The following is a 21421-nucleotide window of genomic DNA, read 5'->3' as shown; positions in this document are numbered from 1 at the left end:
CTGTTGTTACAGCCATGCCGTTGCTCCACCACCATGGACTCTAACCCTCTGGAACCATAAGCCCTATTAAACACTTCCTTTAAAAAGCTGACCTGGCCATAGTGCTTTATCACAGCCAATAGAAATGTAACTAACTCATAGGTTGGCTCTTCTCATTTGTTAGTGAAAGTAATGGTGTTCCACCTCCACACAGCCTGAGTGAGGTGACCACAGGAGTTGTATTTTACACAACTTCGGTAGATACCAAGGCCCTTTGATAATGGCAGACAAGTGTTGGCCGGTTATGTGTTTTGCGTTACTTTCTGGTACACCAACAACAGGGGCAGAGCTGCTGCCTTTTCTCTCACTGAAGTGTTGGCTCCCAGTGCCTCATTGAAGACCAGTTGCCAGCACTGTACAGTACTCAGCCAAGTACAGAAGACTGGCCTCCAGCCTAGGCAAGCTATCCTTGGACATTTCCCTCTGAGCTGCTTTCTTATAGGTTGTTTTGAGAAATCTGAGAAAAGCAGAATTCTTTTTGGAGCCTTCCAATCCTGTGGCTCTCTAGACAGGGTGGCCTGTAAACTCAAACCGCATCTGCCTCTGTCTCACCTTTTAGCCAGGCCAATGCAAATAAGAATCAAAGAGTTGGTTTTCCCCATACACTCATCATGAAGATCACCCAGTTTGGGACCAGACCACCTTACTGGCCTCCCAGAGGGAGCGTGACAGAGTGTCTAGGACTTTCACAGAGTTGCAGGGGGCTGTGTTCCCAAATAGATGTCACACTGCACAAGTCCAAATGCTGGCTGCCCATGTGCCATAGAATGAGGTTCTGTCATCTTGATGGGGGAAACACTTCTAGATGCAGAGACCACTCAGAACCTAGAACACACAGAGAAAACATACAAGAATGAGTGGAGACATGAACACAGCTAAAAGATGATGTGTGCCCGTGAGTATGTAGAAATACTGAGTCAGCAAGTGAATAAACAGAAGGGATGAAGAGTGCAGATTTGAAACCATTGTGTTGAAGACTGCATTCCCATGTTGGCTGCAGCATTAGGCACAGTTAGCTAAGCTATAAAATCAACCTAAGTGCCCATCAAGGGATCAATTATAAGGAAAATGTGTTGTGTACACAATGAGGTACTCCTCAGTCTTTGAAAAGGAAGAGATTTTCAAATGATGCCTGCACACCGGTGTTCAACGCTGCTCTATTCACAATAGCAAGGTTATGGAATCAATCTAAATGCCCATCAATAGAAAAAGGAACGAAGAAATTGGGTGCGTATATACACAATGGAGTGGTTTTCTGTTATAAAGAAAAAAAAACAGTGTTTCCAGGACATTCTATAGAATTGTGTAAAGGGAAATAAGCCAGGCCCTGAAGGAAAAGGGTCACCTGTTTTTCCATCTGTGTGGACTTGGGAGAGGTCATGAAAGTACTATCAGGGTTGTAAAGAGGAAGGAGGGTGTGGCGAGGGCAGGAGGGGGTGAATATGATGAAAGTCCATGTCACACATGGATGGAACTGTTATAAAAGAGCATTGCTTTGTACAATTAACAGGTGTTAATAACATTTTTGAAAATGGGGAAGAGATTCTATCATTTGCAACAATGTAGATGGGATTGGGGGACTCTGTCTGAATAAAATAAACCAAACAGAAAGATGTACTGTCTATTCTTATTTATACATGTGGAGTCTATAACAGAGTTATAGAAGTAAAGAAGAAGGTGCCAGAATCTGAGGGCAGGGGGGAGGAGGAGGTAGCACATCAGACAGGAGCAAGGTGGGGTTTTCATCTTTGGTTTCTCTTTTTCCAGATCAGTTGCAAAGTATAGTAAATTTAGCAAAAAGCTGACTATTTCAATTTAAATTTCAAATGTCAAAAAATAGAAATTTGAGATCAACATGTTAATATCCCTGATTAAACCATCCTATATTGTATCATAGCAGCATTTTGTACTCTCTAAATATACACAAGTACAATTTGTTAGTTACAAAATGAAAGATCTGAGAGTAGGGTACATGTTCTAATAATTCCAGAACTTGGGAGCTAGAGGCAAGAAGAGCTCATTGTCTATCTGGATTGTACAGAGAGGTTCTGTGTAGGTGCATGAGCATGCATGTACGTGTGTGTGTGTGTGTGTATGCGCATATGTGTGTATGTGTGTTCACATGTGTGTGCATGTGCACATGTAGGAGGGCTTTACTTTGGGAATCAAAATAGGAAGGACTGTCTTTCTTGGTCCTACTTCCTCCTCTAAGCAAAACATTCTTTTAAAAGCCAAGAGCTCCTGGGGGGCTGTGGGAATGAGGCCATGTTTTGTCATATCAATGAATCCACACCACCACCTCCATCCTCAAGACCTTGGATTGGTCATTGAGAAATTGGTTTCAGATTCTATTTATCTGCTGCTTGGAGTCACCGAGTCTTTCTGTGACATCCAAGAGTACCTGTGTCTAGAAATGTCTATCAGAACCACAGGGCCTTCATCTACCAATGTTGCAAGTGATCATAACTAACTCAAGAAAATGTGAGTCCCAGAAAGATGCATTCAGCCTCGTGGGCAACCCACAGGGACATCTCCTAGGGACAGGGTGCCTTCCTGGCTAGAGAAGTCTTTAAGTCTTTAGATCCTGGGAAGGTGAACACTTTCCCCTGCCATGTGCTTTTCCCTGCTGTAGAGCGTGGTGTTCCCCAAAGCCTGGGGCTCATGCTGTTCAGCAGACCTCCAGATCCTGAAAAGGAAAATGGTGAGGGCCTTCATGAGTCCAATGGAAGACCTGAGGGAAGGAGTCAGTCAGCATATCCTGGAACAGTAGCCACACCCTGCAGAGCTCAAGGAGAAACTGAAGAAACTTAAATTGTCTTCTATGGTAGCCCTTTCTGGTCTGCATAGCCTAAGCTTGTTTCTTGTTTCAACTAATTAGATTACCACCTCCTTCATCTCAACACACACACACACACACAAACCCAGACACACAGACATACACACACACACATAAACCCAGATACATAGACAAACAGGCAGACACATACACACACAGACACACACACACACAAACCCAGACACACAGACACTGATACACCTACACAAACCCAGATACATAGACACACAAACACACACATACACACACAGGTATACACACAGACACACACACACATAAACCTAGATACATAGACAGACAGACAGACACACACACACACACACACACACACACACAATCCACCCCTGCCAATGCCAAATGTAAGCATAAAATTCATTGTTTCTAGATTCCTCACTCACTGTTTTCCTCTCTAACCTCTCTCAGGCTTCCTATTTCTTGAGTCACAGCCCATTGACTCTTGCCCTCACTTGATGACTAACCACCCCATTTGAGTCAGCTTTAAGGACAGTTCCTAGAATGCTGTGCTTTCAGTTTTAAGACTAGACAGTCTCCAGTACACCAGGACAGATCAGTCACCTTGTCACTTGCATGTGAGAAAATCTGTGTACAAAATAACTGTCTCTATGTCAGGTCTTGATACTATCATGTGATTTGTTTAAAACCTTAAGGGGTCTCCCTTCCACAGAACACATGCTAAAAATAGAGCTACACAAATAAGATTAGCATGGTCCCTGTGCTGACTAGTTTTATATCAACTTGACACAAGCCAAAGTCATCTAAGAGGGGGGGACCTTAATTAAGAAAATATCTCCATAAGATCAAGCTGCAGACAAGCTTGTAGGGCATTTTCTTAATTAGTAATTGATGGGAAAGGGCCCTTTCCATTGTGGATGGGGTCATCCTTGGGCTGGTGGTCCCGGGTGCTATAAGAAAGCAGGCTGAGCAAGCCAGGGGAAGCAAACCAGTAAGCAGCTCCCCTCCATGGCCTCCGCATCAGCTCTGCCTTCAGGTTCCTGCCCTGTTTGAGTTCCTGTCCTGATCTCCTTCTGTGATGGACTGTACCTGGAAATGTAAGCCAGATAAACCTTTTCCTCTGCACCTTGATTAGGTCATGGTGTTTCATCATAGCAGTAGTGACCCTGACTAAAACAGCCCCTGTGCCAAGAAGGCAGACAAATTTGTGAAGCATTCTGCATTAAAACCAATCGTGTGCAAACATATTCATGCTTAATATGTGTTTGCCATGGTTGCACTGTTGTCACTGTTACACTCAAATGTCCCAGTGTGATGGTGTCTGAAGGTGTTCTTCCGTCCTCATGTAGTCAGAATTTTATCGCTGTGACAAGACACCAGAGAAAAATATGTTAAAGCAGAAATGTTTACTTGGTTCATAGTTTTGAGTCTTCAGTGATTGGCGGCTTCTGCTGCTGTGGGTGTGTGAGGAGACCAAGCATGATGGCAGTAGAAGCATATGGCAGGAGGCAGGAGAGAGGGGGAAACGAGGGAGATGATGGGATAGAGGAAAAGAGGGGTGATATTAAATTAGGTATTCATCACTGATGGGTTAGATTCCCTGTGATCCAGTCACTTCCTAAAAGCTTCATTTGTGAACATTGCATTAGACACCAGGCTCTCGATACACAAGTCCTTGGAGAACATTTGCATCCAAACCATAAGTTTCTGTTGGGTCATTGCACCATTTTCTTAAAGATGAATACTAGAGACTGAATCCCAGTGCTTAATGTGTAGTAAACAAATGCTTTATTACTGACCCACAACCCAACCCCATAAAACAGTCTAAGAAAATCGCCAAGTCCTGTAAAGTGTAAAACTTTGAGAGACATTAAAAGATAATCTGATAATGCAAGTTAGAATAGAAAATAAATTAGGTACAAGGACTCGCCAAGATAGGATAGATAATGGAGTATTTTCTCTGAATTTGTCAAATGCAAATGGACTAGACATTATTGATGAACTTATTGCTTGTATATATTGTATTTACTTATTGTACTTATTGTATATCATTTTTCTTATATCAATTGTAGCCTTCTTTTTGTATTAAACAAAAAAGGAGAATTGTATTAATATATTATTTATGATTTATTAAAGCTTGCTTGAGGATTCAGAAAGCAAAGTCATCCACAGGCCACAGAAGCCAGACACACACTTTTAATCCCAGCAGCTAGAAGCTAGGAGGAGGTAGTACACATCTTTAATCCTAGGACTCAGGATTAAGAGGTAGACAGATCTCTGTGAGTCCAAGGCCACCCAGATCTACACAAGATTGATCCAGTCCTAAAGAGAAACAGCTCACACAAAGATGATCTCAGCACTTAGGATCACACACCTTTAATCCCAGTATTAGAGAGGTATATAAGACAGGAACGGAGTCTCTGTATCAGACACTCATTCTCCAACCACATTGAGGATAGGAACTCTACAGGTCTTTCAGAAGTAAGAGTTCTCTAGTAGCTTGGCTGCTTTGCTTCCCTGGTCTTCAGGTTGAACCCCAATATCTGCCTCTGGATCTTTTAATTAATCATGTTACAAAGTCTCTACCTTATCTCCAAATGCTGCTTCAGGGGCTCCAGAACAAACACGGAAGGTGGCGTTTGAGTGCTGAGCTCTTTTAACTAAAAACTCAGCCTCAAGATCTCTCTGACCTTATGTGGGGCCCACCCCCAACTCTCCACTCTCCTTTTCTCCAAAGCAAAGGGCAGGGAAGGACTTTCTCTGAAGTGCCTTTGTCCAGCCATCAAGGACCAGTGGAGGTCTCCGAGAGGGCAGGCCGCCTTGTGTTCTCTTCCTGACATCTCAGGAAATAGATTAACTCACAGAAGATCTGAGGTGTGACTCCGTCAGAGAAACTACACCATAAAAAAAGTCTCTGGGATCTCTGGGGGAGGGGTTATATCATGTGTAGTGGTCTTTCGTGCACGTGTATTTGCATGTGTGTGAACATACCTGCATCAAGGTCCACCTACATGCATGTACACAGTCTTCCTTGATTATACTATACCTTATTATTTGAGGTGGGGGTCTCGACTGAACCCAAAGCTTGCTGGCACAGCTAGGCAGCCAAGTGAATCATCCTTCTAAAGGCTGGAATTACAGCTGGGCTGCCATGTCCCCCAGGCATTTTTGTGGGTTCTGGGAATCTGAACTCCAGTTTTCACAATTGCAGGACAGGCACTTAACCTGCTGAGGGAGTTGTTTTCACCTAGCCTCATCAAAGCTAAAACGGATGGTCACAGAGCACTACATGAGAGTGTATGGGGGAGGGGTGCCCAATTCAGGACCAAAAGCCAGACAAGTCTTTTCTGAAGCAGTCACGATTAAACAAAGACTATATGGCAGTAGACTGAGTCAACGCTGGAAGATCCGTCACTCACTTTGAGAGACATACACGGCCTGCAAAGTTCGCCTGTCTCTCAAGTCCTTAAGAGTAATGAACCAGAAAGTCTGGATATTTAAATGAAGCTAATAGTGGAAACTGTGAAGTTAAAGACTTTCGTGCGTCATAAATATTCCCCACTCAGCTGTTAGGCGAGAACTTTCATACACACATGCACCCCAACCTGAGCAACAGTGATTTTATAAAAGCCAGGATTGCCCAAAAGCTGACCCGTGGAAATAGACTACTAACTCCAGCGAGGATTCTCAGCTCTCACAAGACAGCAAGACAGGCTGGGGAAAAGGATGAGAATCCAGGTTGAAGCTCCAGAATTCAGTACCTCACTCACTGGGTATCACAGAAACGCCCCCGAGTTACCCACTTCTCACTTCTGGGCCTCCCTTTCATGTGGGAACAATGGTAGACTCTTCCGCTCCAAACTGCCTTCAGATGAGTAGAAGTCAACTGAAAACGCTAGTGGTTGCCACTCTCCACTCCAGAATGCAAGCTCCTGCTGGCCCGGAGCCTTGAGCCCTCAGAACACTGCAGGAGAGCAGGGGCCATCTGCTAAGTGGCCAGGCAAAGTCATAGGATATTACAAAGCAGACCAATCCACAACATCTGTATGCAGAAAAATCTCCGCTCAAATCTGCACCTTGCCCCTTCGCCGCTGTGTGACCCCGGCTAACGACTAAAAGCTGCCTTGGTCCTCCTAACAAGGGATAGGGTTCTAGTGCCTACTTTCCAAAGCTCAACTGAAGAACAAAGACAGAAGAAGCTAACAATGCAGGCAGGCAGAGCGTGCAGGTTCCCTCCTCAGCCGAATGCTTCTAATTGAGCATCCGGGCACCCAAGCTACCCCCCTTCCCAGAATGTTGTTCCTCTAGCTTTGCACCCAGAGCAATGCACTCTGTTCAAGCCACTCGTCCTAAGTCTTATCAGAAAATTCCATCTGATGCCTGCGTTGGTAATCTATCCCAGTGTGAAAATTTCCCCCTGAATTAAATAATTTAGGAATGGACAGGCACAGCAGGCAATGACTTTGTGATTCTGGGGGAAAAAAATGAGACACCCTGACTCTTGTCTTATAAAATGACTGAGAAATTTCCCATTTTTTTTCAGAAGATTTGTTTTGCCTTCTGGGTCCCTGTCATCATTTCTGATATTTTGCCAACTCATCCTTCTGTGTTGGGGCCTGAGGATGTCAGGGGAGGCACAGACAGACAGCAGCGGAAGGAGAAAAGTTCCACAGGGCACAAGAATCTACAGAAAGGTTTTGACGAGCAGAGTGGCCCGAGGCTGGAGAGCTGGCTGTCTGCTGTGCATTGCCCTGTTTGATGGAATCATTTGCCAAAGAGCCTGGCCAGCAGGGGCTTTGACCTTGGAGGGAGAGTGATCTATCTTCATGGAGATGTGCTGTCATAAGCACATGTCTCAATTTCACTTGGGAAGGTGCTGAGGCTGCTTGGGATGAGAGCCTTGGACATGGCTAAGGAGGAAAAATGTGTGGTCCATCCATGGGCATGGAAGCAGCTAAAATTAACCCAGAGTGACCCTGCAGGACAGGCTACAATCCACATTCCCCTCCAATGGCCAAGAATTCTCCACAAGCCCAGCTGCACAGTCAGTCCTTCCTTGGGGAGCCAAAGAGTCCGTCACCTCCCAAGTTCTAACACCAGGCTTTTCATTGTCACCGAGGACAAAGGGGACACAATTTTCCATTTGTCACCAAGGACAAAGGAGAGAGAGGATCTCTGGAGGCAGCACCTTTAGCATCTAGTCTCTCACAGGAAAGAATAAAAAACCAAAAAATTTAAAAATTTAAAAATAAATTAATGTATTAATTAAGAAGCCGCACATGCTGACCTCTGCTCTATTCTGAAGGTCAGGGTGGCACTCTAGGGGCCAGGTGGGGTGATAAGTCTGGTGTCTGCGGTTGCTTCTCTGAGGACTGTGCCCAGCCTTTCCCCCTCTGTCCGTGTTGACAGCTCCACAGAGAACTGCCTGCCGGGATGTGGGGGTTGCTGCCTAAGCAGCCAGCTCATGCATCTGGAGGAAGCACTGGCTGGAGCCAGAGGCATGCTTACCGCAGGAGAGGAGGGGACAGGCAGAAGAGTCTGGAGCCCCTGCCAGTCCTGTTTTGAGTGACCAGGACTAGGTGTCATGGGATGTCTGGGCCTGGCTATTTTAGGATGAACTGGACAATAATGTTCATAGGGAGAAGATAAAAGCCAGAGATGCTCTGAGTCACCGATAAAGAGCAGCAGCAGGGAGCGGAAAGGGAAAGGCGCTTCTGAGGGGCCAGTGGAAGCTCAGCACACAGAGAGGCAGCCAGAGGGACCATGCTGGCCAAGGGATGTGGCCTGCCAGCTGTGACCACGGAGACACTGGCACAGGAGTCTGGGGAACAGGATTAGCAAAGAAAGCAGACTCCCATGGGGCTAGGAAGGTCCAGAGTCCACCTGCCTGAGGCCAAGGGCTCAATGAAGCCTCCAGTGGGTAAGCTTCCTCCAGGAGAGATGTGGTCTAGTGCCATTTGAGACTCTTATAGCTTTTTCCTTCTCTGTGTGAATGGTTTTGCCAGAGCTTTTGGGGATACCGAATACCAGTGAGCCAATGGACCAGTCCTGAGTTTTTAATACATTTTCCCCTAAGAGACTGTAAGCTCAGACTGGGCCTGAAGTCCTGGATTCAAGCAATCCTCCTGTCTCAGCATCACCAGTCATGGGAACTACAAGTGTTATTGCATCCAACTCAGCTTCTGAGTTTCTTAATGCGGATGCTTTTGTATTTCCTGTCATTTTACCACATATTCCATGATGTAGGGGAAGTCATGGTAATCCATATGCCTGGCCTCAAGATAAACTGCTCATCTCAGCCCCACCCAGAGACATGGTGGAGCCCAAGCTAGTGACGCAGGGCGTCCATAGCCCTAGAGCCCTATGGAGACAGAGAAGGAGAGAGTCCTTCGACAAACGCTCGAGATGGGTCACCAGCTTCCAGACCTGCGGGTCATGACCCCAGATAGAGACTGAATGGAGGGATCATGAAAAACAGCGATGGCTAGATGGCTTGGCAGATAACTACCAAGCCTGAGGTCTAGCCTTGATTCTCATAGGGTGGGAGGGGCTGGGCATGGTGGTGGTACACACTGTTAATCCCAGCACTTGGGAGGCAGAGGCAGAAGGATTTCTTCAAGTTCAAGGCCAGGGTGGTCTACACAGCAAATTCCAGTCCAGCCGGAGCTACAAAGTGAGACCCCTGTCTCAAAAAAATAAATAAATAAGTAAATAAACAAAGATCTGTCCTTTGATTTTCACTTGTATGCTGTGGTGCACATGCCTGCATACATAAATACATATTTACACTCACATAGTAATTAAATGTAACAATTTTTAAAAATTTGGCCTCAGTAAGTTTTCTGAGTATATAACAGCCAAAACTTAACTCAAAGCTGAAGATGTCATGAATTCAAGGCACTTCTGACAGTGTTGTACTTCTGATTCATGTTGCATCTCCAGACGTTGCTGCAGCCTTGGTTCTGAACACACAACATGCTTGCTTTGTGCTGTGCATGCTGTCATTTCATGCAATGACAACAAACACTTCCTGAACACCTGGGACCAAATTCCAGACTGTTCTACGTCATGAATTGCGGCACTTTTGCTGCACACACAAGGTTTTATGCTCTTAAACCTAATGGTTTAATTACAGAAAACAATGCCTTTAATGTTTTCCTATCATTATTCCTTAGCATGTAGGTATCAAGCTAGTGTGTCTATGGATTACATTATTATAGAATGTTTGATTTTAAAACTTGCTTTTTGAGCCAGGCGGTGGCGGTGCATGCCTTTAACCCCAGCACTCGGGAAGCAGAGGCAGGCAGATTCTGTGAGTTAGAGACCAGCCTGGTCTGCAAGAGCTAGTACCAGGACAGTCTCCAAAGCCACAGAGAAACCTTGTCTTGAAAAAACAAAACAAAACAAAAAATTGCTTTTTGACTCTGGTATGCTTTTTGAGTCTTACAATCTCACCATTCAGGAAATTGAGGTCTTCCTGAACTACAGAGTAAGTTCAAAATCAACCTAGAAAATTAATGAGACTCTCAAAATAAATAGGCAAAAATATGACTCAGGAGATATTTCAATGGTAAAGTTCTTGCCAGCATGGGTAAGGCTCTGAGATCAATTCCTAGTAAAATGTTTGGGCTTGGGCATGCACACACACACACAGAGAGAGAGAGAGAGAGAGAGAGAGAGAGAGAGACAGAGACAGAGACAGAGACAGAGACAGAGACAGAGACTGAGAGACAGAGAGAGAGACAGAGGGGGAATGCTGTTTGGGTTTCTGACTTGAATTTCATTTTTAAAAATGTTTAATGAGTTTTGACCTGATTAGGACAAAATTTCCAACCATTTATGAAATGGCCCCAAACAAACTCCTGTCATTTTGTTCTATGTATTCATGTGAAGTGACATTCTCAGCACTGACACTCATAAAATCATAATAGCCATCTACTTGAAAAACATCGGAGACACTCTGTGCCTCACAGTATAAACTATTTAGCCAAGATTTAATTCTTGACATAAAAATAAAGAGGCACATTCATTACAAAAATTTCTTCTCTCTATAATAAATGGAAAAATTATATGCATGCCAAATAATTATTTAAAAATAAATCTCCTTATGATATATTATCAGCAAATGTTTTAGATACATACCCCAAACACATGAAAATTTCTCAGATGTAAGTGAATCATGAAAGTGGAAAAGTTTAAGAAATCCTGGGTTAAGCTAAGCGTAGTGGTACATGCCAGTAATCCCAGAACATGGGAGGCTAAGGTAGGAGGATCAGGAATTCAAGGTCATCCTCAGCTACAAAGCAAATTCCAGGCCAGCTTGAGATACATGAGACCCTATCTAAAAAAGGGTCCTTGGATAAAAGATGAAAAGGAGTTGAGAGTGTCCCCAAACTCCATGTAGATGCCACAATACACAATGACCAAGTTCTAAAATACTAGCTGATAGCTTTACCCAATAGCTAATAATGACCAAGGACCACTTATATCACTATGGTGCCAACCACCACAGGCTAGCCTACAGAAACTTGTCGAGCAAATGTGTTCCAGCCCACGAATGTTGTCAACTTGACTCTACCCCATAGTCCAGGGTGACATTAACTTAGGCACTGTACCTGTCCTACAGATCAGAAAGGATTTCTATTTTTCATTTTTTGAATAGGAGTGTTCTTATTTCCCGTTCAGGTTTAAGACTGGAGTAATGAAAGACAGTGACCCAGGTGAAGCATTTCAAAAGGAAATAGCACTTTGAAGATGAATGCCTTAAGAAACGATGTTGTGTGAATCCCAATTACAGTTATGACAAAATCTGTCAAGTTCTTCTGCCTGCATTCTGGCACCAGGAAATCAGGAAATGGTATATGGTGGTGGGTTTGTTTACTTCTTTTTTCCTTTCTTTCTTTTTTGTGAGGCTGTGTTCAACATCACTGTACAAAACACTGAGGGAAATCACAGTAGCAACTAGGAATCTACCATGACAATTGTCTCTCTGTGGGCTTGGGATCTGCAGGTCTAATATGTCGGAAGCCCCTGGTCCTGAATTCTGTCACATTCCTAATTTTAATACATACGCAACTAAATCACATGGTAGTTATTTGTTCAGCATGAAAAACAAAGCGTGTCCACATGCCTGGGTGTTCTTGGCTTGTAACAGGTCTACTGTCTCTGGATTGAGGCCCTGGAGTTGCTGGATGATTGAATATATCTTTAGTTTCTAATTACTTGGGTTTTGAAAAAAAATAACATTACCTAGCCAAGAGAGGGAGGATGGCAGAGAGGAAGGGAGAGCTGGAGAGCTGCAGGATCTCAGATCTCATTCCTCATATTGAATCACTTCCACAAGCCCAGATGCCATTCAAAGCATGAAGCTTCTGTGACAGATAGAGGCAGGGATGGCAAAGATTTGTCTGGTTAGACTAGGGCTGTGCGGCCTCCTGCCATTCCCCAGAGTCCCTCTCAGAAATGACAGCTGCTGGTTCTGCAGAGTTCCCCCCCCCCTTCCCATCTGGCTATGAGCAGTCACTGACCCACGGTAATAAAGGGCCTCAGGTCCCTCTAATCTATGTACTACATACCAATCGATAACACAGGCAGTCATGCTCCCACCCACAAACATGTAACTCAATCAGCACCGTGACTGTGGGGGCAAAATTTGCCCCCTGAAAACCTGCTGTGAACAGCAGAAATGCGGCTGATTTCATTATCTGTGATTGCTTTGTCATATTTCTGCTGGAGCAAAGGATAACTGAAATGAGCATTAATAATTCAGCACCATGGCCAGCGCTGTCGCCAGCCTCCTGCTCCTTCTGAGCTGGGGGTGCAGAGACCTGTGGACCACTGTGGCCAGGTGAGCTGTTTCCTAGGGCAATATCTGAGGGGCTGCTGAGCTTAAGGCTAAGTCTTTGTGCTTACATGAGCAGAGGTGGGTGCATTCCTGGACTCAGTCATGGCCAGGCATTCTGAATACTATATCCAGAAAATATCTCTCCCAGTGTCTGTCTATTGATTACATTTTCTCCTAAGTGGCCATGGATTTGTTTTTGATTCAAAGGACAGGTTGGAGTGACTCTTTGGAATGAAACATTTTTTTTTTCTTGCTGACTTTTCCCCGCCTGTTTGTCATTCCCTGTTTTCTCCTTTTTCTCTTTTTCCTCTGTTCCCTTTGTTCTGTTTTGCTTCACTTATTTAGCCCTATTCTTTTAATAAAATGTTAGCACATCAAAGCAAATGAGTTCTAGAGGTTTCCAATGCCAGGGTTAGTAAGCCAGGTGTCCTTGAGCTAACAGATCTCTGTCTGTCTCTGTTTCTGACTCTGTCTGTCTCTGTCTGTGTCTGTCTGTCTGTCTGTCTGTCTCTCTCTCTCTCTCCCTCCCTCCCTCCCCCCCTCTCTCTCTCACACACACACACACATACACACACAGATAGGACACATGTGCTAGTAGGTGATGCTTCTGTAGACCACTGGATAGCATTGTGCCCTAACTAAATGCATTCAGATTCTTTAATTTTACATTTTAATGCTGGCCAAACAAAACACATTAAACCTGATATGGCTCTAGAGACCCTAATTCCGCACACAGTCTAAGCTGACGGGGGATAGAATCAAGGACCAGAGAAGGCAAAGTGACTGGCCTGGCCTCCCGGTTTGGTGGTTTTTAGACATTGAAGCTTGGCGCTTGCTTCCTGACACCCTGCTGTGAATTTGCCATTCACTGGTGTACTTAGTGACTCACTCAGCCCTGGCCTTTCCTGCCCTGGTCTGGAGGATCCAGATGAATCAACCAAGACCTCTGCCCTTCCAGGACACTTGGCCTGGCTCTGGAAGGTCATGAGGTACTTACTATTCATATTCAGTGTGACAACTGCAGGGCAGGGTTATAACCTGCTGGAACCTCAGTCTTGGCCTAACAGAGTTCTCTTTGACCTTGGGTTGTCACCTAGACAGATAGTCTCCCATGCACCACCCCTGAGTGATGAACCTAAGCATACGCCATCATCAAAATGTCTCCTGAGCCCCCAGAAGAAGGGTCTAGTGGTCAACAAAACCGCCATTTCACTCCAGCATGGAACAGAATGAACAGATCCACCCAGCTCTCCCACTACCCTCAAGGCTCAGACCTGTAGCCAGGGTTGAGACCAAAATCCCAGTATGACTTCAATATAAGGGGATTCTGATCCAAATCCAGGTTAAAAGGCCTGCTGGCAAGACTGTGGCAGCATGCACAGTGCCTGCATTGGTCTAAGTCTCATGGGGTCCCAGCTGAGAGGAGAAGTGGGCACAAGCACCCATCCCTAACCCAGAAGCTATCTACAATTGATAACCACTTGCAAAGGAAAAGGTAGTTTTCTCCAGTGGTGTCTCATTGATTATACAAGCTACACTTAAGGCCAGGTCCCATGCCCAGCTAACACAAAATGAACCCAGTAGGATTTTTTAAAGTTCTTTGTCTCATAATGTTGTCTGTGTCTGAATATAAGGTAGATAGATATATAGATGGATAGATAGACAGATTCGATAGATAGTAGGTAGATAGATGATTGATAGATGATAGATAGTAGATAGATAGATGGTAGATAAATGATAGATGACAGATTAGATAGATAGATAGAGAGATAGATAGACAGACAGACAGATATGCAGAAGACCTGTAGCAGGTCTGCTGACCTTCAATTTTCAGCCCTCTAGTTCCCTGTGCTTCAGAAATATGGTCATGTGTCAATCACAAGTATTTAGGAACCCAGTTCCATCCCTCACACATTCGTTCAGCACATACCTACCAAATGTTGCCTGAGTTCTGGGCTGAGAAATGGATGAAACCCCAGACTCTGCATCAAGCACGCACTGGCCTACGAGGAGATGGGAGTGTCAACACTCCTTCTGGGGTCAAGAAGAGAAGACAAGGGCCTGAAACATCCTTCCACTCATCAGCTTCCTTCGCCAGTGTTTCTTCTGACTTTATTGGAGGGACTCTCGGTCCTTTACCCCTTCTCTAGCTCCTATCCTTTTAGCTCTGACCACAAATCCTCAGGAATATCTACTGCCTTTAGTCCCATCTTATAGACGAAGAAACTGAGAAAGTGATTTCCTTACGTGACAAGGTGACAACTAGAGCTGGAAGGAGGCCTCATGAAGGACAGCAGGGTACTCTGGAAAGAGACAGTGACCTTGGGATGATAGTTCTTGACATCCGTGAAAAAGTCACGGTCTGACACCAAGACAGAGGACCAGGGATGGCACCTGAATTCTACTGTGAGAGCTTTGAAGAAAGTCAAGCATTTCAGGAGAAAAACAGTGAAATAATTGCTCAGGTTGATTGGCTCACATGACCTAGTGTTTAACAGCTACTCAGAGACCCAAGGGCTCCCAGTTAGTCACCGGAAAACTGCATGGAGAGTGCTATGCTCTTGTCCTACTTTGCAGTGAGGAAAGTGAGAACCAGAGAGATCTCGTCACACAGCTGGAAGGAGAAGGACTGGCAGATCAGGGAACCTGCCCCTGAATTGATGCTCTTAACTGTGTTGGCCTATGGTCTGGTCAATACATGTCTTCCTGTCCTGAAGGAATATGGTGCCATAAGGAAGATAGAGTCACAGGTAGGCAATTGGCAAATAAATAGACATGGAACTGTTCAAATAGCTGTCCTCAAGAGAAATCAGGATGGTACATTTGTCCTACCTCCATCGAACAAGGTGGTAGGGTCTAGGTAGTGGCCAGGAAGGCCTTCTTCAGAGAGATGGCACAAAGGAACAGAGACTCATACACCTGAGTGAAGTAACACTCTTGGGAGACCTCAAAAAGGGATTCTAGAACTGCACCCTGCAGCCTATCTCTAGAAATATCCTACATACAGCATTGCCCAACTGCCTGTTATCATGCACATAGACAGACCAACTACCCTCTATTACACAAATAGTCAGACCAACTGCCCTCTATCACACACATAGTCAGACCGACTGCCCATTATCATGCGCATAGTCAGTCCAACTGTACTCTACCACACCCATAGTCAGACCAACTACCCTCTATCATGCACATAGTCTGAGACGCTCTTCTCTGTAACAGACTCTGCAGTTTTGATGGAGGACTAGGTCCCTGAACCTCAGTGGCCAAGCTCTGTACTACCACACAAAAGATGACTGCAGAAGTCCCATAGTTCCCATGGATAGGACTGAGCAGTCTGGGTGTCCATCTGTCTCAGCACCCCTCTGAAAGCTGCAGTCTACTTGACAGCCAGAACATCAAGGAAATAAACATTGATGAGGATCCAGGGCTGGGGTAACCTGCTGCCAGGAATGGAAATTACATTAGTCATTGTGGAAACCAGCATAAAGGTTCCTCCAAAAATTAAGACTATTCAGGCATGGTGGTGCACATTGTCAACCCCAGCCATTGGGAGGCAAAGACAGGCACCACGTAGGTCCCTGTGAGCTCAAATCCAGCCTAGTCTCCATAACGAATTCCAGGTCAGCCAAGGATACTCAGTGAGACCCTGTCTCAAGACAAGCAAACAGAAAAGTAACTAAAAGTAGATCTACCCTATGCCTCAGCTTTTCTGAGCACAGACCTAGCGAGGACCCTGCTGAGTCGGCACACCACAGATGGACTTACACATCAGATGTGACACCATCCTGGATGGCCATCAACACATGGATGGAATAAGAAACATGCACACCGTGAAACACTATTCAGCCACAAAGAAAAATGAAATCACGGCTTTTATAGAAAAGTGGATGGAAATGAAAAAATCATCATGTTAAGTAAAATAAGCAAGACTCAGAAAGGCAAAGTCATGTTTGTCTTCCCTCATATGCAGACTCTAGATTTAACAAAGAAATGACACAACAGTAAAAGGTGAACTATGCAGGAAGAAGAAGAAAGCCAACGTGGGGAAGTGGGGAAGTAACTGAGGGAAGTGAATATAATCGTGTGTCGTGTGTGTGTGTGTGTGTGTGCATGTGTGCACACGCGTGCATTGAAACCCATTGTCTTCTGGGATTGATGTGTGCAGGTAATTGAGACTATTTCTCAGTAGTTAGGATCAACTGCTGCTCCTTCCAAGCACCCACAAGGTGGTTCACAACCGTCCATAGCCCCAGTTCCAGGGAATCTGATGACTTCTTCTGGCCTCCTTGGGCACCAGACACACACATGGTAATCACATGTACATGCAGGTAAATCACTCATGCATTAAAATGAATAACTCTAAATTTTAAAGAGTTAATGATGTCAACAGCAACAAATCAGCCAGAGCTGAATGAAGCCTCATCCAAAAGCTCACCCAGGAAGAATCCACTTCCAAATTCTGCAAAGAATGACTGGCAGACAGCTTCTCCTCCCTGCCACCTGCCACCTCATGTCCCCAGTCCCTAGTCACCTGTGCCTCACCAAGGCTGTGCAAGCTGAGAGTGGAATGAAGAGTCTGCTGACCAAACAGAGCTTAGGAATCCTTCGTAACTTATCACACAAGTGATTTCCCTCCACGTTCAGATATTCTGACATGCCCCCGCTTGTCCCGAGCAAACTGTCCAGAAGCCAGGGTATATACTGTGACTGCCAGGAGGCAGGGACCCACAGCGATCTTAAGAGCTACTGCATAGACTATTACAGTATCAGTAAAAATTAGTTGATTAGCTTTTTGTGGGGAAAAATGGTTAGATGACAAAAAAGACCAAAAAAAAAAAAACAAAAAAAAAAGAGGAAGAGAGATTTTTTGATAAGCAGAGGAAAGAGTGAAAGTTTTGGATTCTTGGCTCTTCCATGGCAGGATGAGCCAGCTGACCAAGGTTTGGACCACCAGCACTAAAGGAGGCTTCCCTGAGCCCAGGCACGCTATTAGTGAACGGTAGAGAACAAAGCCAATCTGCGTCATTTACAATGATTGTTCTTGTGCCATGGCTCTGGCACTTGGTGATGAGATTGGTGTTCTGCCTGTTTGATCCCAAACTCACCAATTCTCCCACCACAGACCAAAGAACACCCAACTGCAACTGCCTAAATGATAATTATTGTCCTCAAAGCCCGTCCCTCAAAAACTGAGTGGTTCCCTGGGTTTGCTGTGAGAATCCCAGGCTCTATGCTGCAAGGGTTGGCCACATTACTTATGTTTTGGATATTGCCATTCCATGTACTTCCAAAGCTACAGCGTTCTCTCTGTGGAGGTTATGGAATGAACACTTACTTTATTAAAAGGCCTCTGACAGAGACACATCATTAGCCAAGATTAGTTTAGCAAAGGCTTAATAAAGATGACAATAAGAAGATATTAACTCATTTGGCTCCTGTTTGAGAACCTGTCACACCGTAGATACAGGACTCCCTTTCAGTGGCGCTGATGGATGGTGTCTGTTTGCCTTGGAAATTGGCTAATGTGCAGCCTAAAAAGCTTGTGCTGATGCCAAGGAGACATTGAGCCTGTCTGAATACATAAACTACCTCCCCACCCACAAAATTTGCACCACCCAAGCCAGGCCCTCTGGAACAGATACGTTCACAGAGCCAGAGCTTGCCTGATTCCCCTTACGAAGCAACTTACCACTCTCAGCCATTTATTTTAAGCAAATTATTCAGCCAAGTTGACAAGCATGAAAAAAACATGACCTCTCCTAAGCTTTTCAAAAGAGATTTTTCTCTCAAATATGATTGACCATGCTCTGATATCTCCCTGTATTCTCATCAGATGCTCTGGGCCAGCTCTGAAAAGGACACTGTCAGCTCTGCTCCTATGGCTGATACTTTGACTCTGTTGTCAGATGAAGCCCTCTCAACCTATAACCAAAAATTCTACGTTCCAGAAGCTCTGGAAGATGATTCAAGGGGTCTGTGGGAGTCTAAAGACAGATGTTCACTGATACACACAGATCAAGTCATTCGGCTCTGCCAGGCCCGTGGATGCTAAGTATGAGAGCTCCCTGACTTCATGGAGATTACAGTCAAGGAGACTATAACCTCCCCATGTGTGTGCAAATGTATGTGTGTGTTACACACACATTATATATATATATATGTATATATACATATATATAGTGAGTGTATATATGTATGCATACTTGTATAGCTTCTATATACAGAGAAACGAATTAGAAATCGGATATGAGTAAAGTAATTTTGAGCATTAGTAAATGATAATTCTCACAGTGGTAGGTGTGTCCCTCACCCAGGCCCCACACTTATCTCTGGGGAGAGGGACTCACTCTCAGATGTCCTCCTTGGTATGCCACCACCCTCCCTTTACAATTGCAATTCAAATGCCCTTAGGTATCTCTTACCCCATAGAGTACTTAATCTGCAGAGTTTTCCCTCCCTGACTGTTCTCCAAGCCACCCTGGGTGGGTTACAGGACACTTGCTGGAGATGGTTCCCCAGGCCACAAAAAGGCACTGCTTTCCTCCTCCCCGGGCTCGCATTTGCGAATCTGTGCACCATTTCTGACATACTGGAGGCATAAAATCAGTTCTCCCTGACTCTAGATGTGTGTGATTCTCATCTGGGAGCTTTAAAGACTGTGACTGTCTGGGCCCCATCTCAGACTCAGATAGTTTGCCTCCCTGGGAGTGGGAGTCTGGATGCGAACAATTTTTTAGAAGTCCCAAGGTGACTGTAATTAGCATCAGGGAGAGGGAAATAGGGCTTTGTGGCTGTGGATGTTGCTTTTTTAAAACTCACACTCTCCAGATGCAAATTTCGAGTTGTGTGGATACCACAGGAGAAGCAGCTTGCTTGTGTCTGGCGATTCTCGGCCAAGCTCTACCCCCATCTTCCAAAGAGACTGAACCTCAGAAGGCCATAGCCCATGGCAGGGCATCTTAGGTGAAAGCCACCTAATCAAACATTTCAGGGATAATGGGCAAATTGGCTCTTCATAAGAGGGAAGTAATCTGAATTAAGTGGCACGAGTGAGCAGAGAGATGCCTTTGGCTCTGGGCTCTGGGCTCCAGCCATATCTGCATAAACAAATCAGCCCCTGGGACACAAACTCCTCCTCCTATAACCCTGAATTGCTGATGCTGTCCCTGGGGAGTGCTAGCCTGGGTACCCACATCAACCAGGGCAGGCAAAGGCTGGACTGAGGAAGTCCTGAAAGCTAAAGGGCTCCTGTTCATCTGGGGCCGTTAAACAAGCTGCCATCTTCCACATTACTACCTCAAGATGAGATGGGAGATACTGTGCATCTTCAAAGGCAGTTTTCAAAGAGAAGAAAGGTGGGAGAGAGGGAAAAAAAGAGCACTGTCGTTTCCTGTGTCCCTTTACCTCTGAGTTGGAGTCAGAGCCCTCATTATCTCATCAGCTAGCCTGTTCCCTCATCCACTACTGGGTTCATGAGCTCTTGATTTAAGCTGCAATTCAAAGCCCCGGTCATAGAAATTCATTTTCAGAAGATAATTGGGTGCACCATGCCAGCTTGTTGGCCTGTTAGCCAGCTCTAATTGTTGGCTGGTAAATTGAAAGCATAGTGTGAGTAAATAGTTCTTCCAAAGACGTGAATGAGAGCAAGTCCTGTTCCTGTTGGCTGAGGATCCTGCCCTCTGTCCCAGTCAGTGATATCTCTCTGCTGGAGTCACAAATGAGTCACCTACTTGAAGGAAGCACAGGGTGGCAGGCATTTAAATGGCTGCACATGGGTTAGTGTGAGGAGGGCTTGAGAGATGTTTATGTTTGCTTCTTCTACACCCCGCTTCTCTCTTCCTCTTTCAGAGGAGTCTTGTGTCTTCATCTTTCCCCTTCCTCTGTGGTAATAGCTTCTATAGTGGTAGGTTAAGAAGAGTGTTTTTCATTCCTTTTTTTCTGGGAAAGAGGCAGAGTGCTGTACCTGCAGGCTGAGTTTCCCTGTGCAGGGGGCAGCAGAGGGTGTTCAAACCCAGGATGGGGATGTCACTATCCAGGAGCCTGTCTGTCTGCTCTTGTCCATTCTTCTGCCAACGCCACCCTTTCTTTGGAGAAAGCTCCTTCTCCACTCTCAGCTTATCTAGAGTGGGAGTCATGCTACATCTTATGAGAGATGTCTCAAGTGCCGCTCACCCCAGCTCCGTGGGAGCCACATGGACACCAGCGCTTACTGCTTGTCTTAGTCGTATGACTAGCCTTGGCCAGTAGAACGCAAGTGATCCTGACCAGAACATGAGTGAATAGAAGCTTTCAATGGATGGTCACCGTTGCCCTCTGCTCTTTCTGTCTGTCCTCAGAGTGCTTCTAGAACACATTGAAAATATATTGTGGTTTCACAGGAAATTGTGAATTGATCTACCTCAAGACCCAGCTATACCACTCTTGGGCATACACCCAAATGAATCTCCACCATGCTACAAGGAAATTTGTTCAACTGTGTTCAGAGTAGCTTTATTGTTAATAACTGGAAACTGGAAACAACCTAGATGTCCCCTCAACCCAGGAACGGATAAAGAAAATGAGGTACATTTACACAATGGAGTAGTAGTCAGCTGTTAAAAACAATGACACCAGGAAATTTGCCAGCAAATGGACGAAAATAGGAAAAAAATCCTCCTGAGAGAGGTAACCCAGACCCAGAAAATCAAACATTAGCTGCAAAGTAAAGGATAATCATGCTAAAGCCCACA

General features: G+C 45.0%; 1 long non-coding RNA gene across 1 annotated transcript in view; it reads right to left on the bottom strand.

Annotated features, from left to right (window-relative positions):
* Positions 1-663: 663 nt before the first annotated feature.
* LOC110342642 overlaps positions 664-21421 on the bottom strand; it is a 74813-nt gene continuing 54055 nt past the window's right edge. The window contains exon 5 of the long non-coding RNA XR_002384768.2: positions 664-864. This is a non-coding gene — a long non-coding RNA (uncharacterized LOC110342642). The remainder of the gene's footprint in view (positions 865-21421) is intronic.

This window comes from Mesocricetus auratus, unplaced genomic scaffold, assembly GCF_017639785.1.
Source record: "Mesocricetus auratus isolate SY011 unplaced genomic scaffold, BCM_Maur_2.0 Super-Scaffold_100045, whole genome shotgun sequence".
Classification (NCBI taxonomy): domain Eukaryota; kingdom Metazoa; phylum Chordata; class Mammalia; order Rodentia; family Cricetidae; genus Mesocricetus; species Mesocricetus auratus.
This window is presented reverse-complemented; position numbering and strand designations above follow the sequence as displayed.